Genomic DNA, 9686 nt, shown 5'->3' on the forward strand with positions numbered 1-9686 from the left:
CGTTTTAGTGGCCGCCCAGGCTTCAGGGTATACTATGTCCTGAGGGCAGGGTTGGGCATCATGATGATGAAGGTTGCCATGAATTGAATAAGGCTGAGCATGAGGTAAGATTGAACTTTGAGCGAGCATTTGAATATTATGGGAGGTTTGATCAGCTTGATCAAAAACAATCTTAGTGACAAAGCCTAGTTCTTCGGCTTGGTGTTCTGCATTCACGCAAGTGGTGACATGACAGAAAATGAGAGGGCCAGTTTCCCAAACATAAGGAGGAACTGACATGAGGAGGACACCACCATCCAATGAAGTGATCTCACCAATCAACCAAGCGTGTTGAGTGGTGCCCAGCAAGGGATCAAAGTATTATTCAAGGCTGTGGTCAGTCTTAGAGGGGTCAGAAGCTAAAGTAACATGGGGGTGAGGGACATTATGTAAAGTATGATTGAAAGACAGAGGATCCAAATCAAGAGACCACCATTGAGAGGGCTTTGGTTCGGTGTTGATGCATTGAACAAAATGAGGTGGATCCTGAATTAGGATACCTTCATCATGACATTCAATAGTAATATGTAGAGGACAGAGGAGATCTCTGGTGAGTGTAAGGATACGTAATTTATCAGTAACAAAGCAAAAAGGGAGTGAGATACAATTTTTCCCCACCACTCAGAGGGACAGTGTATGTGTAACAATTAGAGGAACCATCAAAACATTGTAGGGCTTCAACATTATTTGAGAGTTGAAAGTCAAAGGCATTTACTAGATTAGCAGGAAGCAATAAAACAGTGGCTCCTGTGTAGCCCATGAATTCAATATCATGACCATTAATGTTAAGGGTTAGCATAGGTTCATCCTCAGGGTTAGTGGTAACCATGGGAAGATACAAGGAAGGATGATGACCTACGTCAGGGAGTCATGTTCAGAAAAGGTTCTTTGCATTAAAAGGGGCAACCTGCTGGGGTCCCTGGGGAGGGGGATCAGAAGGTTGCTGGCTTCTTCCATTCCAGTGATCAACGGGGGGCTGCCTTGGGAAAGGACAGTTCTTGGACCAATGTCCTGGTTGATTACAGTTGAAGCAAATGTCTGGTCATTTGGGGGCTCCAGGGGGTGGGAGAGGCACAGAGGAAGAGTAAGAAGATGTATAGGGAGTAAGGGCATCATGGACTGTTGGGGAGGGTACATAGGAGAATCCCAAGGTCCATAGGGATGTTGTTGATATTTGGTACCAAACCCTCTATTCCTGATGAAGGGCTTTTGCCTGAAACATCGATTTTCCTGTTCCTTGGATGCTGCCTGAACTGCTGTGCTTTTCCAGCACCACTCTAATCTAGAATCTGGTTTCCAGTACCTGCAGTCCTTGTTTTTACTTACCAAACCTATTATCTTGCCATACTGGATGACAGTATGAGGATTCCATTCGATAGCCTGGCTGGCCTTGCGGACGGTAAGGTCTCTTTGGAGTTCTGGTTTTAGGTCTAGCCCCTGAGATTGGGCAAATTCGGTCTTGACCTTAACTGTTGAGGCCATACTGTTGGGGTTCCCAGAAGTAACAGTTTTCGGCTGAATTGTTCAACATCAGCATCTTGCCAGTGCATGTTATGGGTTTTAATAGCTTTCTGTACCTGGTCAGGAAAGATGGTCATACATAAGGCATTAAATTGGGGTGATTGTCCTTGTGGGTACTGAGCATCACCAGAGTAAGCACCATAGCAGACCTTAAAGTGGACAAGGAAATCCTCAGCTCCTTCACTTGAGCAAGGCTTACATGAAAGGACCTTACTCACATCGATTGCACAGTGCACTGCTTGATGGAGGCAGGTAATAATCCAATCTGACTTATTAGGTTCACCTGGATGCATAAGCATGAGTTGGGCACAATTATGACATTGTAAAATTTCTAAGAACTTTATCCATTTTTCAGGGGAAAGAGTGCTTTCTATGAGGTTAAGTAAGTCTTGGGCGGTTGTATTGTAAATGGTCCTCGTCCTATTAATATAATTAATGATCCCTTCGGGATTCTTTCCATAGTCAGGAGCCTTATTGATGATGCTGGAAAGTTCAGGAGGCTTCCAAGGTTGATAAAGATTAACAAATGGATTTTGTCCCTGATTCTGGGCAAGTGGGTTAGGGACGCTTCTATTCGGGAAATATCCCCTTTGCCATTTCATATCAGGGTGAGTGCGAGGACTAACATAAAGGTCCCTAAACTTTGATTCATCAATGTCTTCAGGACTCATTTGTGGTGGGGCAGTGGCACTCAAAGGTGCCTTCTCAGGGTTCCCTTCATGTCTTAATCTTAGTTGATTTCAGGTGCGGGTGGCAATGCGATTTTGGTAACCTCGATCATCCGAATTCTCATTATGCTGGACAGGAGAGGCAAATGAGGAAAAAAGGTTACTGGCCTTAGCACATTTGTCCACAGAATAGGAAGGGGGGTCCAGGTGCTTTCGTTTCATTGCGTGTGTTCGCTTTGGTCGTACTATGGGTGGGATTTGAAGAAGTCCCTGTTGGGGAACTAGAAGAGGTCTGTGAATAGGAGGAGGGGGGCATAATAAAAGATCTCTTCTTCCAAATCTGATTCAAATTCCTCACTTGTAGGAGAATCTTGTCCTCCAATAATGGGTCTTTGGGATAGGTGGGGTGTAAGGAGTTATTCTTGTTGTCTGTCTGGTTCTGTGTGGCTGCAGCAGCAATCTGATTTTTATTTACCGGTTTCCCTTTTCTTTGAGACCCCTGAAATTTCAGATTAGGTTGTGGTTTTCTGCCTTCCTTTTTTCTGATTTTTTTCTCTAGCCAACTCCAATTCTGTTTCTAAATGATGTGCCTCACATTTGTGTTTTAGTTCTGCCCAATCTAACTCAAATCCTTCCTCAGTTAATGGACTGATGCTACTTTTAATACAGTTTTTTCTCCATGATGACTGCATAGATTTTTCCCATTTTTCTTTCACTACATTTTTCCATACTGATATGGCTTCTTTCTTTTTACTCCCACAACCTTTTCTCCATATCTCTTGTTCAACTTTCAGAAGTAGAGTTAGATCATGTGTGCCTCCCAGAGGCCAGTCTTTATTCTGCTGGGCAGCTGCACCCGATATCCCTCTTAATTGTTTCTCATAATTAGGATACATACTCAGTATCTCTGTTAAGTGGCATTTGCCCTTTATCATTTCCAGGGTCACACCCATATTTATCCTATTTATTGTATACCTTCACAAAATTCTTACCGTTGTCTCTTACCTTTTCAGTGTCTATTTAAACGATCTCAATCAAGGTTCCATCAGGGTACGTGAGAGTGAAATCGGGGAAGCGGCACACAAAAATGTAGACAGAGAGCAACCAAGCTATAACCTAACCTTGTGGGCCCGTTGGTCTCAAGTCTGACCTTTAGATGAAGTTCCTCTTTTCCAGTTTCACTCACACCTATCCCTTATTGGAATCCTGCTTACAGTGCCAAATTATTAAAGTACGTACGTATTCAAGACAGCTCTGAGAAACCCTGGTGGACTCAACCCGTAAGCCTCTCAGTTTGTTCCAGAGATCGTACACTCTGTGGCAGTCTGGAATATAAAACTCTGACAGACAGTTTAGTTTAAATTAGTCTGAGTCATCATAGAATCTCTACAGTTCAGAAACAGGCCATTTTGGCCCAAGTCCACATCAACCCTCCGAAGAGTAACCCATCCATACCCATTCCCCTATCCTTTTACCCTATGTTTACTCCTGACTAATACACCTAATCTACATATCCCTGAACATTATGGGCAATTTAGTATGGCCAATTTACCTGACCTGCACATCTTTGGATTTTGGGGGGGAATCCAGAGCACCCGGAGTGTGCGATAGCTTTGAAGCATTCCTGCTTCCTGTTCATAAGTTACTTGTTTAAACTCTACAACCTGAGCTGATGAGTTACCGGTCAGTTTTCCACTCCAAGTTGGAAATAGAGTTGCATTGTTAGAGATGGCATCCAATATTAAATCAAGGTCTGTTTTCCCTCACAACTTGTGCAAAAGATCTGACAGAAATATTTCATAGAATGGGAAGTGTCCCAGTTGTAATGATGCAGCTCCTTTAATAAGATTGTGCTGTCCTTGGTTTATTTTCTCAGCGGGGTCATAAACCCAGAGACTTCAGGTGGTCTAGGTTTGAAGAGCATTGGGGCCAATTTGACTATAGCTAACCGATACTGCCTCAGTCAAGAGGCTTTTGTGTTCGAAAAAAAAACTTGTACAATGAAAGGGGAGAAGCCAGTTCTCTCAGTTCAGCTTTTCTGTGGTTTGGTTTGGTTTGGTTTGAGCAGGCAGTCAGGTTTTGAAGCTGCTAGACCCAAGGAAGCAGTTCCATGCTGATCCTCCCTCTCTCTGACATCTCTCCTTTAAGAGCCTGTGTTGGATTTTTTCTTTTTTTGCAAAGAGATGTTTATAGGAATTGTTGCAAGTATTTGGAACAGCAACATTAAGTTTGGATAATCTGTTGGATTTTCACCTAGGTTACATTATTCTGTATTCTGTTCGCTTTTGTTTGGGTTTCATTCAGCAATCTTGCAAATAGATTCTGTTTTGTTTAAAACTAAGTTGTTGGGTCAGGTGCATTCATCCTGAATATCTACTTACACTTGCTCAAAACAACTAGCAAAGGTCCGGGCTACTTTTTTGAAATGTTTTGAGGGGGTCTGGCCTGGTCCATAACAGATTGGGGGTACAGGCGTGATTTGTTTGATAGTTCCAAACTGGAATTAGAATTGTTGGACTCAGAGACTGTGAGTGGCAGGTGTAAGTGTCTTTGTTCTGGGTTTTGGCTTTGGTTGGCTTAAACAGTGCCTGGGATACCAATGGCCCTTTCAATCACTAAGAGTTTTCTGGAGGTAGAAGAAGTGACTTTGAGGACCTTAGAAAAGGTGATTAAGGCCAAGCTGCTGGAATTAGCAGACGAGCTGGAGTTGAAGCTGCCTTCTTCCAAAAGAAAAGGAGAGATAATTACAGCAATAGCTCGTCATTTAAATTTGCTGGAAAAGCCATCAGCATCTTTAGAGATGGCATAGTTCAATTGAAAATGAAGCAGCTTGAATCAGAGGCAAAAGATAAGCAAAACACAAAAGAAATGAAACTGCTTAAATTATGATTCAAGCAGATGAAAGAGAAAAAGAATGAAAAGCCCTAGTCGAACAAAAATAAAAAGACAGAACTGTTTTAGAAGAACAAAAAAAAAGAGAGAGAGAGAGAAGAAAGAGAAAAAGAGATGAAACAAAGTAAGAGAGAGTGTTTGATCTTCAGAAATTGACACTGAGACATGGAAGTCAGTTTAAAAAGGTGGAGGTGAAGGCTGAAGGTGAGGAGGAGCAAATCCATGGTGGCCAAAGGTTTGGTCAGAAACTGTTCAAATATTTTCAAGTACTGCCTAAATTTGATGAGAAGGAGGTGGAAGCCTTTACATCTCATTTGAAAAGGGGCTAAACAAATGCTGTGGCCAGTGATATTTGGGTTTTTTTGATCCAAACAAAACTTATAGATAGTGCTCGTGACTGATTTGCATCACTATCAGAGGAGGTGAAGAAAGCCATCTTAAGTGTATATGAGCCTGTGCCAGAAGCTGACAGACAACAGGTTTCAGGAACCTAGGAGGGATCCTGGTCAAACCTGCACTGAGTTTGAAAGGATCAAACAAGTAATTTTAACAGGTGGATAAGGGCATTTAAAATATAGCAAACCTATGAAGCTCTTAGAGAGATGATTATTTTGGAGCAGTTAAAAAATTCAGTTCCTGAAGTAGTGAGAACTCACGTGGAAGAGCAGAGAGTTAAAGCAGCAAGATTAGCAGCTGAAATGGCTGATGATTGAGAGTTGGTCCATAAATCAAAGTTTAGCTTCCAAAATCAATTTCAATCTGTGAAGGATAGAAACTGGGGAAGAGAAATCCTCACATGGAAAGGGAACAATAGGGCTCAGTGAAGATCATAAGGATAACTTGCCACAGGGTAAAAAGGAAACCCTTGCAGGGAAAAGGGAAGTTAAAAAGTTCCAGTGATTTCATGCAATATAGCAGGCCATATGAAATCACTATGTTGGTGGGTTAGGAAAAGCACTGGGAAGCCAAATGTAGAAAACAGGATAAGTCAGTGACTTTTGTTGGAATGGTAACGGAAAGCATAAGGGAGGCTAGAAAGCTGTACCAGAATGTACAACCTGGTCGGAGGTTGGTAAAGAAAGAAGTGCCAGATCTTCCTACACTATATACCTGCGAAAGTAGAGTTAAATCACAGAGTTGAAACTTTATTGCTGGAACAGCACAGCAGGTCAGGCAGCATCCAGGGAACAGGAGATTCGACATTTCGGGCACAGGCCCTTCTTCAGGAATCTGCCCGAAACGGCCTGTGCCCGAGACGTCGAATCTCCTGTTCCCTGGATGCTGCCTGACCTGCTGTGCTGTTCCAGCAATAAAGTTTCAACTTTGATCTCCAGCATCTGCAGACCTCACTTTCTCCTTAAATCACAGAGGCCAAGAGCAGCAGGTAAAGAGTTACAATATTGAGAGATATAGGAACTTTTCAATCTTTGATTTTGAAAGATGAGGAGATGTGTACCTCTGAAGGACTATTGCCAGAAAAGGTGCAAGTAAACCAGAACTCCACTAATAAACATACAGATTTGGACCCCATGTACCAACCTCTCATAAACAGAATCAGAAATGATATCACACACCACAACAAATCAAGTCACATAATTAACAAGCGAACAGAACACTGACACTTCACTAGAGGCTCACTGATGGTGCTACCCAGCATGGTGATGAAACATCTGAGAACAAACCCACCAGCTTAGTGAGCAAACGTTCAACCTGTAGAGTTGAAATTGATGACCTGATGATTTTTAGTCACACATGAAAGGAACATTTACAATATTTAATAAAATTGTTCGAACGACTCGATTGAGTTTTTTGAAGAAGTAACGAAGAGGATTGATGAATACAGAGCGACAGACGTGATCTATATGGACTTCAGTAAGGCATTCGACAAGGTTCCCCAGGGGAGACTAGTTAGCAAAGTTAGATCTACTGGGATACAGGGAGAACAAGCCATTTGGATACAGAACTGACTCAAAGGTAGAAGACAGAGGGTGGTGGTGGAGGGTTGTTTTTCAGACTGGAGGCCTGTGACCAGTGGAGTGCCACAAGGATCGGTGCTGGATTCACTACTTCTCATCATTTTATAAATGATTTGGATGTGAGCATAACAGGTATAGTTAGTAAGTTTGCTGATGACACCAAAATTGGAGGTGTAGTGGACAGCGAAGAAGGTTACCTCCGATTACAACGGGATGTTGATCAGATGGCCAATGGGTGGAGAAGTGGCAGATGGAGTTTAATTTAGATAAATGTGAGTTGCTGCATTTTGGGAAAGCAAATCTTAGCAGGACTTATACACTTAATGGTAAGATCCTAGGGAGTGTTGCTGCACAAAGAGACCTTGGTGTGCAGGTTCATAGCTCCTTGAAAGTGGAGTCACAAGAAGTTAGAAGAAGGCTTAGGGTGTAGGTTTGCTTGCTGAGCCGTAGGTTTGATATCCAGATGTTTCATTACCTGGCTAGGTAACATCATCAGTGGCGACCTCCAAGTGAAGCGAAGCTGTTGTCTCCTGCTTTCTATTTATATCTTTCTCCTGGATGGGGTTCCTGGCGTTTGTGGTGATGTCATTTCCTGTTCGTTTTCTGAGGGGTTGATAGATGGTATCTAGATCTATGTGTTTGTTTATGGCGTTGTGGTTGGAGTGCCAGGCCTCTAGGAATTCTCTGGCATGTCTTTGCTTAGCCTATCCCAGGATAGATATATTGTCCCAGTCGAAATGGTGGTTTTTTTTCCTCTGTGTGTAGGTCTACGAGGGAGAGAGGGTCGTGTCTTTTTGTGGCTAGCTGGTGTTCGTGTATCCTGGTGGCTAACTTTCTTCCTGTTTGTCCTACGTAGTGTTTGTGGCAGTCCTTGCATGGAATTTTGTAGATGACGTTGGTTTTGTCCATGTGTTGTACTGGGTCTTTTAAGTTTGTTAGTTTTTGTTTGAGAGTGTTGGTGGGTTTGTGTGCTACTAGGATTCCGAGGGATCTTAGTAGTCTGGCTGTCATTTCTGAAACTTCTTTAATGTATGGTAAGGTGGTTACGGTTTCTGGCTGTATTTGGTCTGCTTGTCATGGTTTGTTCTTGAGGAATCTGCAGACTGTATTTTTTGAGTATCCGTTCTTCTTGAATACGTTGTTCTCTTCTGTTTTCTGAAGTTTGTCTGTGCTGCAGTGTGAGGTGGCTCGTTGGAATAGTGTTCTGATACAGCTTCGTTTGTGTGTGTTGGGATGGTTGCTGGTGTAGTTAGGTATTTGTCGGTTTTCTATATATGCAGGTTTGTAGTTCTCTGATGTCCATTCTTTCGACTGTGACGTCCAGGAATGCGAGTTTGTTGTCGGTTTCTTCCTCCTTGGTGAACTTTATGTCTGTGAGGGTGTTGTTGATGATGTTAAATGTCTCTTCTAACTTGTTTCGTTTTGTGATGACAAAAGTGTCATCTACGTAGCGGACCCAGATTTTTGGTTTGATGCTTGGTAGGGCTGTTTGTTCTAGTCTTTGCATTACCGCTTCTGCTATGAATCCTGAAAGCGGAGATCCCATGGGTGTGCCGTTGGTTTGTTTGTAGGTTATGTTGTTGAAGGTGAAGTGGGTGGTGAGGCACAGGTTCACTAGCTTCATGATGTTTTCGTTGGTAATGTGATTGATGGTGTTTGGGGTGTGTGTGATGGTCTCTTCTAAAAGTGTGGTAAGTATTTCCTTTGCCAGGTCAATGTTGATGGAGATTCTGGATCAGTGGTGCTGGAAGAGCACAGCAATTCAGGCAGCATCCGAGGACAGGCAACAGTGCTGTTATGTTGAATGAGATCATTGTTTTGTCTTCCTCTATTTTGGTGTTTTTGATGATTTTTAGGAATTCCTGGGTGGAGTGGATGGAGTGCTGTGACTCTTCTACTGGGTATTTCGGTCTTGCATGTAGTTCTTTGGCCAGTCTGTAAGTGGGTGTTCCGGGTAGTGAGACTATAGGTCTGAGGGGGGCTCCTGGTTTATGGATTTTTGGTAGTCCATAGAATCGTGGGGTGTTGGTCCCGTCGGGTTTCATTTTTTGGAATTCCTTCTTGTTTAATTCGGAATTGTGTAATTTTCTTAAGAGATATGTAATTTTGTTTCCTAGTTGTGGGGTCAGGTCTAGCGCCATCTGTTGGTAGGTGTTGGTGTCTGCGAGTAGTGCATTGTCTTTCTCTGTGTAGTCCCTTGTGTTCAGGATGACTGTGAGCCGACCTTTGTCTGCAGGTAATATAACGATGTTTTTGTTTTTTTTGAGGTTTTCTAGGGCTTTCTTTTCTTGTGCGTTCAATTTGTTTCCTTCCCTCTTTCGGCTCAGAGTAGGTGCAACTCTCTGATCGTTTGTTGTGTTTCTTCCATGAGATTGTTGTCCTTCAATGTGGTTTCTAATGTCGCTAGGAAATCCTTCTTGTCAGTGTCTCGGTAATTGAAATTTAGTCCTTTTACTCGTACCGCTTTTTCTGTGTCTGATAGGGTTTGGTCTGATAAGTTCTTTATCCATGCCCCTGTGTTATCGGTTTTGTCTTTGTTTGTGAGTTTGTCAAGTTTTTTCTTCAGGTCCCGATTTTTCTTTATCTGTGT

Source organism: Chiloscyllium plagiosum, unplaced genomic scaffold, assembly GCF_037043375.1.
Source record: "Chiloscyllium plagiosum isolate Xiang-an unplaced genomic scaffold, Cpla_swu_hap1 HiC_scaffold_10, whole genome shotgun sequence".
Classification (NCBI taxonomy): domain Eukaryota; kingdom Metazoa; phylum Chordata; class Chondrichthyes; order Orectolobiformes; family Hemiscylliidae; genus Chiloscyllium; species Chiloscyllium plagiosum.